Source organism: Tympanuchus pallidicinctus, unplaced genomic scaffold (genome assembly GCF_026119805.1).
Source record: "Tympanuchus pallidicinctus isolate F22 unplaced genomic scaffold, pur_lepc_1.0 scaffold31, whole genome shotgun sequence".
NCBI lineage: Eukaryota > Metazoa > Chordata > Aves > Galliformes > Phasianidae > Tympanuchus > Tympanuchus pallidicinctus.
Genome location: NW_026294749.1, coordinates 10,746,862 through 10,760,946, shown reverse-complemented (window position 1 = coordinate 10,760,946; position 14,085 = coordinate 10,746,862). Strand labels below are relative to the sequence as shown.

The 14,085-nt window shown below is 44.4% G+C and overlaps 1 long non-coding RNA gene across 4 annotated transcripts in view; it reads right to left on the bottom strand.

Annotated features, from left to right (window-relative positions):
* The window catches only part of LOC128087882 (uncharacterized), a 237,654-nt gene extending 224,600 nt beyond the window's left edge, over nucleotides 1-13,054 (bottom strand). For 2 of the 4 annotated variants that reach the window (XR_008210054.1, XR_008210057.1), the window contains exons 1-2: nucleotides 12,895-13,054; nucleotides 9,531-9,848 (exon numbers count right to left, since the gene is read on the bottom strand). This is a non-coding gene — a long non-coding RNA (uncharacterized LOC128087882). Of the gene's footprint in view, nucleotides 1-9,530; nucleotides 9,849-11,770; nucleotides 11,963-12,610; nucleotides 12,672-12,894 lie in introns of those variants that run through there. The other 2 variants (XR_008210058.1, XR_008210056.1) reach the window with 2 other exon arrangements.
* Between the last annotated feature and the right edge of the window lie 1,031 nt (nucleotides 13,055-14,085).

Here is a 14,085-nt window from a genome sequence, read left to right as displayed (position 1 = left end):
CTGAACTGCAAGATGACTGCATATGCTGTCTTCTTTCATTGCATAACTAAGTGATCACCTTTTCTCAGACCAATCTCATTATGGTCCTGGTCTCCCAGCTACAACAATCCACTTTACTGGCACACGATCACACCATTTGCAAGTGCACACATTTATTTAGTTTCCCATCTCTGAAATGTACCAGTAGGAACCCTCCAAAGCTTCAGCTGTTCTGTCTCCTACCAAATGTACTGCCTTGCTCCAGAAACACACCAGTGCTTAGCAACAGAGCAGATTTAGGCATTCTAAGGTTGATACTCCTAGTGTGAAGTCCTTCTCTCTTGACAAAGCCTCCCTAAAGCTGTTCAAGTCAAATTCCACTGACCTAAGATCTTCTGGGCTTCCCCAGGCACAGAAAGCAACAGCAGTCTCAAACTCTTATCCAACATTATCATTCCTCTGAGACACTGTGCAAGTATCTTGGAAGAAGAGCTATGAAGTCACAGTAGGCACTGAATAGTCACAATGAGGTTTTCTGTTACTTTTTTACATTACTTCCCATTACTTTAGGTAACTGAACACAGGACGGATTTGTTGAAGGTTAGATCAGTGTTACGGTGCAGATGTTACCCCAGTCTGAGCCAGAATTCCTATCAGGTTTACCTCCTGGCACAGCCTACCCCATACAGTGAGCTGTGTGTTTTGAAGACTCCACCTGCCTTCCTTCTCCGCCATCCCCCAAGAAAAACCTCGTACCACTGAAGGCATTCAAATTCATTAAGCTAGGTGACTGCAAAATACCACAAGTCCTCACCAACTCCACAGATTAAGTGTGGGTTTTAATAGAGGCAATATTTCTCCATTGCCAGCCAGTGCAAGATTTGTTATCTATACAGTGACTCAACTATGACATTTTTTACGAGTGATATGTTAAACTAATTAACATTAACCTAGCAGAAGAATCAGGCATAAATCAGGGACTGTTTCAGTTAAAGATACAAAGGCTTCTAGACTGATAATTTTCCCAAAACGAAAGACTGTGATCCTTGAACTATGAGATTTCATTTCAAAATGAATATTAACTGATCCTGAATTTTTATGCTGAATTTTTTGGAATGCATTTTCAACACAGAATAATGAGGCATATGCATCTAGCTTAATAATTCTCAATCCAAGAATGAGAGAACTAAGGCAGGACAAGAGCCATACAAAATTTATAAGAAAAATTAAATATGCATAATGATTTATTTGTTCCCCTCTCCATTTGGAAAACAGGACAATGACAGAGACAGTAATGCCTATAGATTTTGCCAGCTCAACTACACAGAAAGCACAACATGGATTCAAGTGCAGATATGAGAGCAGTATTTTTCAGATTCTCAATTTCTCATCTTTAAACGCAAAGACAAAAGGAAGATCAAGTCAAAAATAACTGAAAATACATGTTACAACAACTGTCCAATGAATGCCAATCTTCCAATGAGTGCACAGTGGTCTTCCTTACACAGAAACTAAATACACTAACTGCATACTCCACAATAGATATTACCACAACACCTTTCTGGCAAGAGATGCCACATGCAGCCCTTGTCTCTCCCTAGAGCTTCTGGTTTTTGTGTGGAAGAAATTGATCTTGCCTGAGCAGAACTAGAGGTACTCTGTTTCACTTTCTGCATTGGGCAGTGATGGCTGTTCATGATCTATAACAAATTATTGCCAAGAAGTTAATCCAGGCATTGACCTGAAATAACAGTGTCTAACTTCACACTTCTCTTCAGCCTGGAAATGTTTAGAGTTTAAGAACAAGAGTGAAAACACACCGCTGTACCAACACTTTAAAAACAACAAAGAAATCCACACACAACGCAATATGCATAACAGTGGGCAGCAATCTTAAGCATACAGGTCTGCAAAAGTATTCTTACTCTTTTTTTTCCTGCCCTACTCTCTCTCAGATCTGCCATCTTAACTCACTGTCCTTTGCAGCTGAGTTCAGGGCAAAAAACTATTTTGACTGCAACATGCAATCCAAGGTCAAAGCAGTAGATTGATTTCTTCATATTCGCAATAGGACAGAAATCAATTTGCGAACAGTTCTGGTCTTCCTTTGCAAACACCCTTCCACCTGCCTTAAACATAGTCATTAATACGCCTGCAATGCATCAAGACCACAGCAAGCACACACACAGCTTTGGTGGTACTCAGAATAACTCTTAGTGAAGATGCTAAAATGAAGTATTTTAAAAAACACAACAACAAAATACCAGCTTATCTTGCTACTTCAAAAATTACACTCTGCTTAATTTAAAGCAATTCGATCAAACCCAACATATGCATATACACTTCCACACACAGACATAGAAATTAAGCCACGTCAACTACCAGTTAAAAACATGCATATATTTTTTAAATGTTTGTCATAGTTCTGCTTCAGATATGCCCCACTGCTTTGTCTTCTGAAGGAAAGAGCGACAAGGGGAGGAGTTAGCAGCATGCCTGAGACTGAAATAAAGCATTTTACAACTAATCACAGGGGTATTCTCTCAGTACACCCCTGATCACTACTAATTCAATAGTCACTTTTCCATTGTGCTTCTGACCGATGAGGATTTGCACACAGGATGCATTCTAAGAAACAAACTGGTAAATTGGAACAGGTTGTGTATTTCATGCAGCTAAAAACTCAAATGCAAAGGGAGCACAGCAAAGAATAGCATTAGCACAAATGACAGAAGCAGGGGCTGGGAATGAATGAAACATTGCTCCAAACAGAAAGGGGAAAAAAATCATCTCCCCTTCACAAAGATGCTTCCAGCACCACTCCTTTGGTTTTGGGCTGTAAGTACGGTGTGTGCACACACATGTACAGATTCATCTAAAACATGGGTAATTGTAAGATGCTACTCTAACACACATTTAAACTCACACTCAACACCTGCCTTATGTAAGACACATAAAATGAGATGGTATCTATATAATCTTGCATCCAGATGCACTGTGCAGTCCAAAACCAGTCTCAACTGACGTTAAGCAAATTTTCTGATCTTTTCTTCAGGGAGAAGGAGTGACCTTATGCTTCTGTTGCCTTCAAAACTCCCTTTTCAATCCTATGACCAAGTATAGAATGAACCACTGTTGTGAGCATGTCAGGATGTAGCCTACTACCTCCACTGCCCAAATGCTGGAATTCCTGCAGGAGAAATACCTTAATCTCTTTCCAGCTAAAGCCAATAGCTGATGCCTAGAGAGAACTGAGCTGACAAAATAGATTTTTTTCAGGCTAATTTGTTTTTGCAAGCTGTGCTTTAGAAGCAATAATCACTCCACTCTTTTCACAATTTAAACACAGTTTTTCACAGTGCATTCAAATCATCAAATAAATTAGGCTGGAAATGCTCATGTACCAAAGTCTTCTGGAGATCTGGGAGACAGATTTCAACCGTACACAAAAGAGAATCTTTAAAGTGATAAAGCCACAAAATGCATAGATTAACAGGCTCTGAAAACAATGTTCACGAGTCCTGAAGCTGAAAGATATCTGCATGATAAAGAAAAAACTGTTGATTTCAGTAAAGTTTTTCAGTATTTCAAGTGTAGTGATGAAACGCACTTACAGTTGTGGACCACAATCACTGCCTCCAGTGTCTGTTTTTCACTAAGAACCAATTCTTAAACAAGTCCAAGATCTCAAATGAATAGAGTTGTAGCCTGATGATAAGACTTGGTGAATGTGGCAAACTCAAATCTCAGACAAGGAAAGCACATCTTCATCTTGCAAATTCTCATCTTTACCAACACTGTTTCTTTGAACATCTTTGCAGTTTCTAACTGTTGCAGCCTGAAGATGTCAAACAGCAGCAACTCCAGAAAGCACAACCAAGCCCATGTTCCCATCCCACAGGGTACCCAAGGAGCTACATCAGCTCGAGTCACCTGCACTGCCAGCACAAGTGAAGTCACAAATATGCAAGCCCAGCTGAGATGCAGCGCTTAACAGATCACATCCAGCAGTCCCATGATATAGCTAAATTGATTCTGGACCTAATGTAGTGCACAGATTGGTGTTGTGCTATGCACAGCAAGAGTGGCAGTTCGCACATACCTCAGTGCATAGTACAGGCTTCTTCTTTTGTTATTTTCAAAGTATGAGCACAAAGTAATACAAAAATACCAACTGAAAGCCTGCAAATTCTGAAAGATAGCTAAACAAGCAGCCACACAAAATCTCAGCTCTGAGATAATCTCTAAATTGCGTATGCAATCCCTGAACCACTTACCTAAATGAATCATTGCCTTAAGCAATATTGCAAAACCAGGCAGCAGAGGCTAACTCGTATCCTCAAATGAAGACAAGAGTTGTTTTTGGAGCAAATTTAACTCGAAACACGCAATGCTGAAGTTAACTTCAATTCATCGGGCAGCATTAAGCAGAAACAATTTTATCATTCACCATAAGGAAGCCAATACTGCTGATCCCTGCGATATTTATAACCTGTGTTACAGACGTTTAAAGATTTCACTACATTTTCCCATTAGAAATACTCTGATGGCACAAGCCTTCAGGCACATAAATTATGACAGGAGCTTCTAATCCATTTCCACAATATCCACCTCCCTCCTCTCTACCACATCAATCACCAGCTACCAGCCCTTGCATTCAAGATTCTTCACCACTTCCTTTCCTCACTTGACATTGCTGGCTCATAATTGAATCAAACTGCATCTTTATCCACCCAGAACACCTATTCATAATGTCCACTTAGTACTTTTTATCACTACTGCGTGCCTTCACCACTACGCCACCACCCCATCCACCTGCCTTGCCTGTAAGGATTCCCACAAAAATGGGTGATTCTACTTCACTGAAGAAGCAAGAGAAGACAAATCCAAACAACACTACATTCATGTTCATGTGCAGGACTTAACGCAGCATTTGTCATGGACAAAATGCTTTAGAATCCATGTGTAAGGGAAAAAATATATATACTGGAACACTTAAATATATCAAAATGTGATATAATTCACAGCGTGGCGATATATTGTACCTAAAGGGAAGAACAGCTTATTTTAGTATTTAAGAATTAATAAACTATATAGAAAATTTAATCATTTTGCTATTTTTAGCAGCAGCAAACACATTTAGATTAGGTGTGAGCATTTTCTTCATCTTTCTTCTCTTACAGAATCAAACACAGTATTTTCTCACTGATGTAAGATATTTGTATATATGAATACAGACTCTGCACTTGTAGCTGCCTTATAACCTTTCAGGGGGTGTACCATCCCTGTCCTCTCACAGAGATCACATTTCATCCTGTGTTAAAATATTCCTAGTTCCCCTACCTTACCCATCTCTCCCTACCGAACCCAGCCACGTCTATGCATTTTAATCACAAAAAGGTCAAGGTATCAAGCACAATAGCACACTACCCCAGACTTCATAAATAGTTTGTGACAACTTCCATGTTATGACAATGCAATGCAAGCAAGCAAAAAAAAAAAAAGGAACAAAATAGAATCTGCTAGTGAGTCAGAAAGCTTCCTGCTACTTAAACAGAATGGAGAGAAAAGAAAGTGTATTCCAGGAAACATATGCCTCTGTTCTGACACAGGTAATAGCACTTCACATAAAGGACCTCAGAAGGTGTGGAAGCTTTCTGTTCAAGTTTGCACGCAGCATTTCTGAACCATAACTGTAATAAAGTTCAAGCAGCAACTCCCCATCTCGTCTTGGCCCACAGTCCTTCCTCTCTTCTGGAATTTGCTCGCACGAAGGAAAAACAAATCTACACCAATACTGATTTTGGTTTTGTTGTACCTCAAGTTATTCCATAAAGTGAAAATCAAGTGAAAGCAGAGAAAAGAGAAAATACCAAGCTTAGTGATACAGCTCATGAGATTCCGTCAGCACTGGGCTAAACAAAGAAAAACAACAGACAAAAAAACAAACAAACAAACAGCCCACTATCTCATTATCCCATTATCTTTGAAGCCAAAGCTACGAACTCAGCTGCATCCCTGGGAACTGTGAGGCTGTTCCCGACATCTATGCGTGGAGAGGCCACATCCCCTTAGATCCCAACTTGCCTTCACCTTGAAGTCAGTGCTTCCCACGGTCCATCTCCTCCCAGTCACACGCTACTCCTCAGATCGTTCCTCCTTTCAGGGAGAAACAACCAAATTTCTGAAATCTGCTTCCCAAACTGCACTCCACATGCCAAGGAGGACTCTCTGGCAGAGCTGCTGGAAAAGGAAATTCCTACACTCTGCACTGCCAAGACCTGGCCTTTCCTGTGGAGATGAGAAAGGCAGAGGCTCTCAGGAAACCATCCTTGTTTCTATTTCATCACAGAAACCAGTGGAACACATGTGGGTCTACTGCTACTGGGAAGTTTTAGCTCACCTAGGAGCTGTGGAGCTCCTACTTCAGCTGAAGGGAAAGAACAATCAAAACTTGGGGAAAAGTCCCTACAGCACTTTCCTTTCTATTTTCCTACAGATTCTTCTTGAAGAAGATATTCTACACATCTCCTCCATCAGCTACCTAAAAATACAGACATTACTGAGCTCAGTCTTTTCTCCTCTGCTCACTCCTCACAGCTCCAGCACTGCAGCTCACCCACCCAAAACACACTGCAGAAACATTTCTTGCAACGCGTTAAATCTCTTCTCAGTGGATCCTCAATTGGCCTCAGACATTCTCACAATCCATGCATGTGGAGCAAGATATTTTCACACACAACAAAGTACACTGACTTCCTAAACTGAGAGCATAGCCAAAAGGAGGAACCATATCTCTGCAAGTCTGAGTTTGCTTTAGTAAGTGAAAGTTCTGCTAGCACGGACTACCTCAGGGGAGGCTTGTAAGTAGGAGTTCAGAGCTCAGCCTCAAGCCCAGGACGCCTGCAAAGACTTCCTTCTTGGACAGCCACAAGCAAAGTAAGCAGTGGACCAACTGCAACCTCAAACCACCAGAACAAACCAGGGTGTGAAGAGAGCTTCAGAGAGTAGTGTTACACTGGAAACCTGAAGACCTTCTCTCAAGCCTCAGCTCTTCACAGCCAGCTTCCTCAGGAGGTTGATTCCTACACATTTTAGGGCGGGTTGTCCCCATCACCCCCTCCTAGGGCAATGCTCCTTCCCCATCCCGCCAATCCTCCGTGCTTCACCAAGGCAAACCCAGTGCTGTCGCAACCTTTTTGCTGGGACCAATCCAGGAGAAAGGGTCAGGGTCCTTTCTGCTGTGTCTTGCCTAGAGTCACCAAAAGTACAAAGGCTGCTCCAAAAGTAATGCCTCCTATTTCATCATGTCGATCCACAATGGCAGAGGTGAATGTTGGTAGTGTGGCAGCAGATGATGAGCCTTGCTGCCAATATCTTGTTACAGTTTGTTGCCATCCAACAGACGGCAGCAGCGGAGCCGTCTGACGAAATGGCGTCTGACGTGGAAGTGCGTATGAAGGAAAGATGCGTCACTGAATTCCTCCGCGTGGAAAAAATGGCACCGACTGACATTCACTGATGTTTGCTGAACGTTGATAGAGGCCAAACAGTGGATGCAACCACAGCGAGGTGATGGGTGGTGCGTTTCAGCATTCTTTTAGAGTGACCAATGTATTTTAAGGGCCTTGCCCTGCACCAACACAGCATACCTACCCTGTTGGGATCTATCATGGAGGTGCTTCCTAGCTGACTTTCCCTTCCCTCTGTCCTCTGATATCTCAGAGTATAAGAATACTCTTTGTTTTATTGGAAGTAGCTCAACGTAATTTGAAGATAAACTTTGTTCTTCCTCTTTATAGCTCAACTGTTCTGTCAATTCAGTAATCATTGTCAGAAATATTCCGGGTATAAACAAACACTAATGTATCTAATTATTTGCACATTGTATTCTGAATCCTACAGCATTCAACCTATTTCAACTCTCAAGACAAGATAAAAAGTTGCCCCTATTTATATAAAAATTCAGTTTTCAGTGTTGATGAAAATGAATGGCTTTCACCTTCTCTGTTATGAAGAACCACTGTACAGATTAGCTTGCAGAAAGACACAAAAATGCCAAAGAAACTGAGCAAGAAGAGAATCTGCACAGAAAGAAAAAGAAAAAAAAATAAAAGAGATTGAAGTTTTGATTTCCTTTAAATAGAAAAATGTAATAAGATGCCAGATAGCAGCTCCAAATACTCTTATCTGCCACAATCCACTTATTATTCTTCTCTTCCCCCCTCCACAAAAAGAGTGGGACATTCCTTTCCTGAGACTTCAAATTAAAGACTCTCATACCACTAACTTAAGTCATACAAAGTTCAAAAGTACTACTGATGCAGAACAATATTAGGAATAAAAATCTAAACGTATGTAAATTGCATTTAGTAGGTGACAGAAATCTTGTCCTCAACAATCAAGAAAATTAAGATTAGGTCTTTATTCAACAAGTCAGAACCAGGAAATTAGCAGTGCATTTACTGCCTTTTGTATCTGTTTACAACTGGAAAGGATAACAAGTGATTATTTGTTCATGTTCCTATTTTGCTCCAAAGTAGGCCAGCCAGCTCAGCACTTTTCTTAAGATCACAAATATTTGTCTGCCCTACATATGGGCTAGAGCTGAACCAATCTGATGAGCAGAAATATACAGCGACAATTTCCATATCATTCATTTTCAGCTGTAACTGAGAAGTACACAGAACAGGTGCAAACTGATCAGGTTTTAAATTGTTCTAAAATTCGCTTCGTGATTTCAACAGCACACCAAGAGGAGCAATAATTTCCTCATCACTGGATTAACATTTCATACCTAGGTTCTTAAATAATGTGCTATTTGTGAACAACTCTGACAGCTTGTTGTCTCCACTAGTTTTCATTTGTATTTCGTACATTGGTTATCTCATATAATCACGTCTGCATCCAAGAGGCGCTCACAGCACCAGCACTTTCACGATGCAAACACAGTCTGCGAAAAGCATTTAAACCATGCTTTAAAAACACATGAAACAAAAGCATTCCTTGAAATTTTAAGCTAAAGACTTCGATTTGATCTCTTACACAAACTGTCCATAAAGCGTTTTGTCACTATTTGAAAGAAGAGAGGTTAAATAATAGAACGTTGCAGTCTTGACTTCAACTCAAAATAGTAACACCCCCTAAAACAAAGTTGGCTGTTTGGAAGATCGCAGCTGTGGAAAATGCTTTGTTTAAACTGTTTGTAACGTTTTTTAAAGGAAAGTCAATTAGTCCAATTTTCCCTAGAGATGCTAATTGCTCCTTAGACCCAACGAAGTGATTACCTTAATCATATCAGTTAACTCTAAAAGCACAAATATTTCCATGTCCAGTCGTTCCTTCGATATTACAGATACGCACATTGACAAACCATTAGTAAGGCATTTCTGTGTGATTACACCGCTCAAAACTATTAGCAGACATCAACACCAAGGCAAAGATAGGAAAAAAAAACAGGTTAAAAAGCAAGTTCATTTAGAATTTAGATGATGTGCTTAGTATTTTGATATATGAGACAGTGTTTCTGCAACGGTCAGGGAGAAGCATACCTTATGTTATCTGCAGAACCTGTGCGTCAGGCAGCAATATAATCCAAATGGTCAGCAGCAGCATTTCCCACAATATACTCATGTTTCAGCAAAAGCTTCTTCGTCTTCTCCCAGTAACTCGTTAACTTACACATGTATCCAAACAACGAAGACATCAGGTCTTCACACCATCAATGTGTGGTACAGTTTGTTCCACATCAGTCACCTCCTGAGGAGACCCAAGTTGTATTCCACCACTGGAAGGATAACCAGTATGGCACCCAGCACAGATTGATGTTTTGGCAAGCATCCCATTCTCCAGACAGCCATGTTTTTGACCTGTTTGAGTAAGAAAGCGTTAGTTTGGCATAGCGACTGCCACACCACTTGGGGACTGACAAAAATGCAACGTTACATTCTGAATAATTTCAAACATGTATTTCTTCAATGATTTAGACATTCAAAGCTTAGTGATAGCATCTGACTTGACAAACATCACCAGACCGGAGCGTAACAGACAATTTGGGATGGGTTCTGTTGGTTTTCTACTTCCAAGGCTTTAAGAAAAAGGCTTTAATATTTTTGCTGCAAGTAGTAGCAATGAAGCTTACCAACCCTTTGAAAGGAAATGCATCGGGATGGTGGAGGGGAGAGCTAATGATGCTGTCTACAATGATCTTTCCTCCCACTCCAGCCCCAACTCTGCGTCCCACCCAGCAGGAAGCAGCACCAGCATCGCTTGGCTCCAGGAGCACAAGCACCACTGCTGACACTCAACCCAGCAAGGAACAAGACAAAGTAACCAAAGCAATGCCTGAACACGCTGGTACTCCTGCTGTGTCATTCCTCCCGGGGTACCAACAGCACATTTGTGCTTAGGTTGGCAAGGAACAGAGAGAAAAGTTGGAGTTCTCTGCGCAAGATGGAATAACAACGCAAAAAACAACACTGGGTCTGCCAAGAGGAGTGGGGGAGAGGGGAGAGAACGAGCTTCCACACCAAGAACAAGGGAGAAGAATGAGAAGAAGGGGGCTTGTACACAGAGAAAAAGAAAACAGATATGCAGAAGGTGAATATGTGTGGATGCACAAGAACTTCTGTTAGAAGTTCTGTGTAACTGACTAAGGCGCATTTGGAGCGTATTATGGAGGAATAGTTTTGGAGGAGAAGAGGAGAATAAACTTTGTTATTTGCTTGGCATCAGAGAAAACCGTAGCGTATCCATGGCTGCAGAGTGGGACATGTGAAGTGAAAGATTGAGGCAGAAGATCTTCATGGGAAACGCAAATATAAGCATAGAGCTGGAAGAGTAGGTAGAAAAGACCAGGAGGACAATGTGTGACAACAGAGAGAGGGTGCAAAAACAGAGAGATCAGAAATTCTGGAGGGTTGTGAGAAGGGAGAGGAAAAATGGGAAAGAAGTAAAACAAAAACAAAGTAAACCAAAACAGCAGAGGAAGAGAGAGGACTGGGATGAAGAATGAGGAAAAGCGGTGGTTGTTAATACAGAAAAATGGAAGGGGAAATAAGAAGGTACTAAATTAACTATAGAAAAATATGCAGAAAAAGAAGGGTATTAAGAAAAAAATACAAAGAGCACAAGCTTGCAGAAGTTGTGACTCTTCGTACAGAAAGTGCAAATACCAGAGGGAGCAGAACGAAACCCAAGGCGACCCAACTTTGTCAGAGGGATGAAACGGCTCTCCGTAGGGGATGACAATTGAGGACGGGCCGGACCGACCCTTCTCTCCGTCCCCCTCCTCCATCCTCCCTCCGGTCCCTCCCCACTAAGCGGTCCCCTCGCACCTTGCCGGGCGCTGCGGAGCAGAACGCGCAGCAAAAGATTCTCGGCACCCTGCGGGACCCCACCGCCCTCGGCCCGGCCCCGGCACCCTCTACACGTCCAAGAAGGTTTTCCCCGTGTTCAGCTTTGTTCTGTTCCACCTCTTCAAAAGTACGTTCCGGAGCACGGAGCACTCAGAGCCCGCTCCCCTCCCCGCAAAAAGAAAGCAATGAAAATCCCGAAACAAATCACCGAGCGGGCACGGCGCTCAGAGGGGGCGAGACATCTCTCCCCCCATCCCGGGTGTAGGGGCAGAAGGACGAGGCTCTCCCCCAGCCCATACCTGCATGTGTTCCGAGCATTACAAAGCGCTGCCCCCGGCCGCAATCGTCCCCATCGCGCACTCCGCAGCGCGGCCGGCGAAGGGGGGGGGTTGAGGGGGGCGAGGGAGAACAATAAGCCCGAAGACAAGTCGTACCTTCTGCTTTCTTTACATCGCGAACCCCAGTTTCCTCACGAGCTTACAGAGGGGCTGAACGCTTTGAAGAGTGTCGGGAGAGATGGGAGAAAGTTGCTTCGATCTATCCGGACAAAGTTGCCGAAGATGAGCTAATCCGGGAGAGATGCGGAGTTCACCCGAGTTTCTCCTTTTGTTCAAGTTGCCCGAGCAGACAAAGAGCCGGCGGCGGCGGCAGGTCCCCGCTCCCCACCCCACCCCCTCCCCCGCCGGGTCCCGCCGTGCCCTCTCCCCTCATCGCCCCCCCAACTTTCCACCTCCTCCATCCCTCCTCGGCTCTGGCGCAAAACTTCCCTCGTACTGAACCTCCCAGAAGAAAAAAAAAAAAAAAAAAAAAAAAAAAGAGAAAAAAAAAAATCAAGGCTGTTTGAGGGGTGGAAAGGGAGAGCAACATCTCTCAAATCATTATTTCCGGTAGATGCACCTCTTTGTTTGGATTCCCCCGACTGTCAGTGAGGACAGCCTCCGGGTATCGGTTAGTCGAAGCGCGCGGAATGAGACGGGCGAACGCGGGACGTAAAGGAAAATAAGTTTGAGAGAAGAAAAAAAGAATAAAAGAAAAGAAAGAAATAAAAAAAAAGAGAGAGAGAGAGACAGAGAGAGAGAGAAAAGAAAGAAAACCTCCGGAGTTGCGAAACGAACCCTTTTTACATGGACACGGGAAGTACATAAATAAACAACTGAAGGGGAATTTGGGAAGACTGTTGCTTCTCCTCCCCCCTCCCCTCCGTACATTTCCCGAGAAAGGAACGAAGGAACCCCCCAAAGCCCCGTGCCGCCGCCGCCCTCCGGCATCCCTACCTGTTGCGTAAAGAGCGAAGCAGGGGCCGACAGCATCCGTCCCGAAGAAACCGGAGGATAAGGACCCGCACCCCCTCACCTGCCCCCGGCCGCCTTCACGAGTACCTAGTCCCCCCCCACACCGGGCAATGCCAGCAACCCGCGGCCGCCCCCGGCGCTGCCCTGCCCGGTCCCGGCCCGGCGTGCGACGGCCGTCGGGGCGCCGAGATCCCCGGCGAAAGTTTGGCGGGGCGGGGCGCGCTCGCAGCGAGACAAAAGAAGAGCGGAGCGGAGCGGCGACTCACCTTGGAGGGAGGGAGAGAGCGAGGGAGTCTGCGAGGGGACCTTCCGCCTCCCTCCTCATCCTCCTCCTCCTCCTCGTCCCGTGGGCTCGGGACCGCGTTGCCGGCTGCGCGCCCATCTGCGCGGCCGGCTCGGCTCCGCCGCAGGTCCTCTCCCCGCTGAACAAAGGCGCGGGGCAGCGCCCCCACCTCCCGCCCCGTCGATGCCGAACTTTCTGTCCGTCCCCCCCACCCTCCTCTCTCCGGAACGGAGCCGCACTTCGGGGCCGGGGGTGCCGCCGCCCTTTGTCTCCGCCCGGGAGGGGTGCGGGCCGCCTCCGTCCCCCAGCACTGTCTGAGCGCGCTGACCGGCTCCAAAGATGCCCCAAGCGCAGCTCACGCTTCTTTTTTTGTTTTGTTTTGTTTTGTTCTGTTTTGTTTTGTTTTTTTTTTTCCCTTAAGAACTTGAGGAAGTGAGCTGGAATTGATACTTAGGAGCTGCACGCACCCACCACGCTAGGGCTAGCTTTGTTCAAAGTTAGAAAACAGAGGATGGTGCCGAGATAGGTTTTTTTAGACGAGGGAAAAACAGGATGGGAAGGGCACGGTGAGGCAAAAATGTATTTATCCTTTGGTGTCCTGTTGACACCTTCTGCAGCTCCTTGCTCATCTACGTCCCTTTTTCCTTCAGCTCACTCCACTAGCAACTTAGCAGTCTCTCTCCCAGCTCCTTCTCCCTCTTCCCACTTTCACCCAGTTGGGGCTTCCATTCAAACCATTCCTTCCTACCCATCGCAGTCAGCCTCAATGGCTGGTCCTCCAAAACGTTTTGTAATTCTCCTCCCGGGGTCAAACTTCTATCTCCATGCCCCAGAGAAGGTTTCCCTAACCCCTCACTGCCCTCCTCTTCGTCCCTCCAGCCCACTGTCGCTCCAGACATCCCTGCCCATGGGCAGTTTGCCCCCCCTTGCCCCTCTCAAGGACCAGCTGTTGTGCTGCAATGCACTTTGCTATTAGTATTGCTCCTGAAAAGGGAGTGCCTAATGCAGGATAGCACCGGGCAGGCGACAGGCCTGTGTTCATTCTTCTCTACTATTCCTTTCACTTTATTTTCCATTTCTGCACTGTGCCTGGAGCAACTATTGCAACACTTTTGTAACTTCCTCTCGAGTTTTCTACAAACTGCTTCTCCTTTCCTTCCTTTTCTGACTTTTT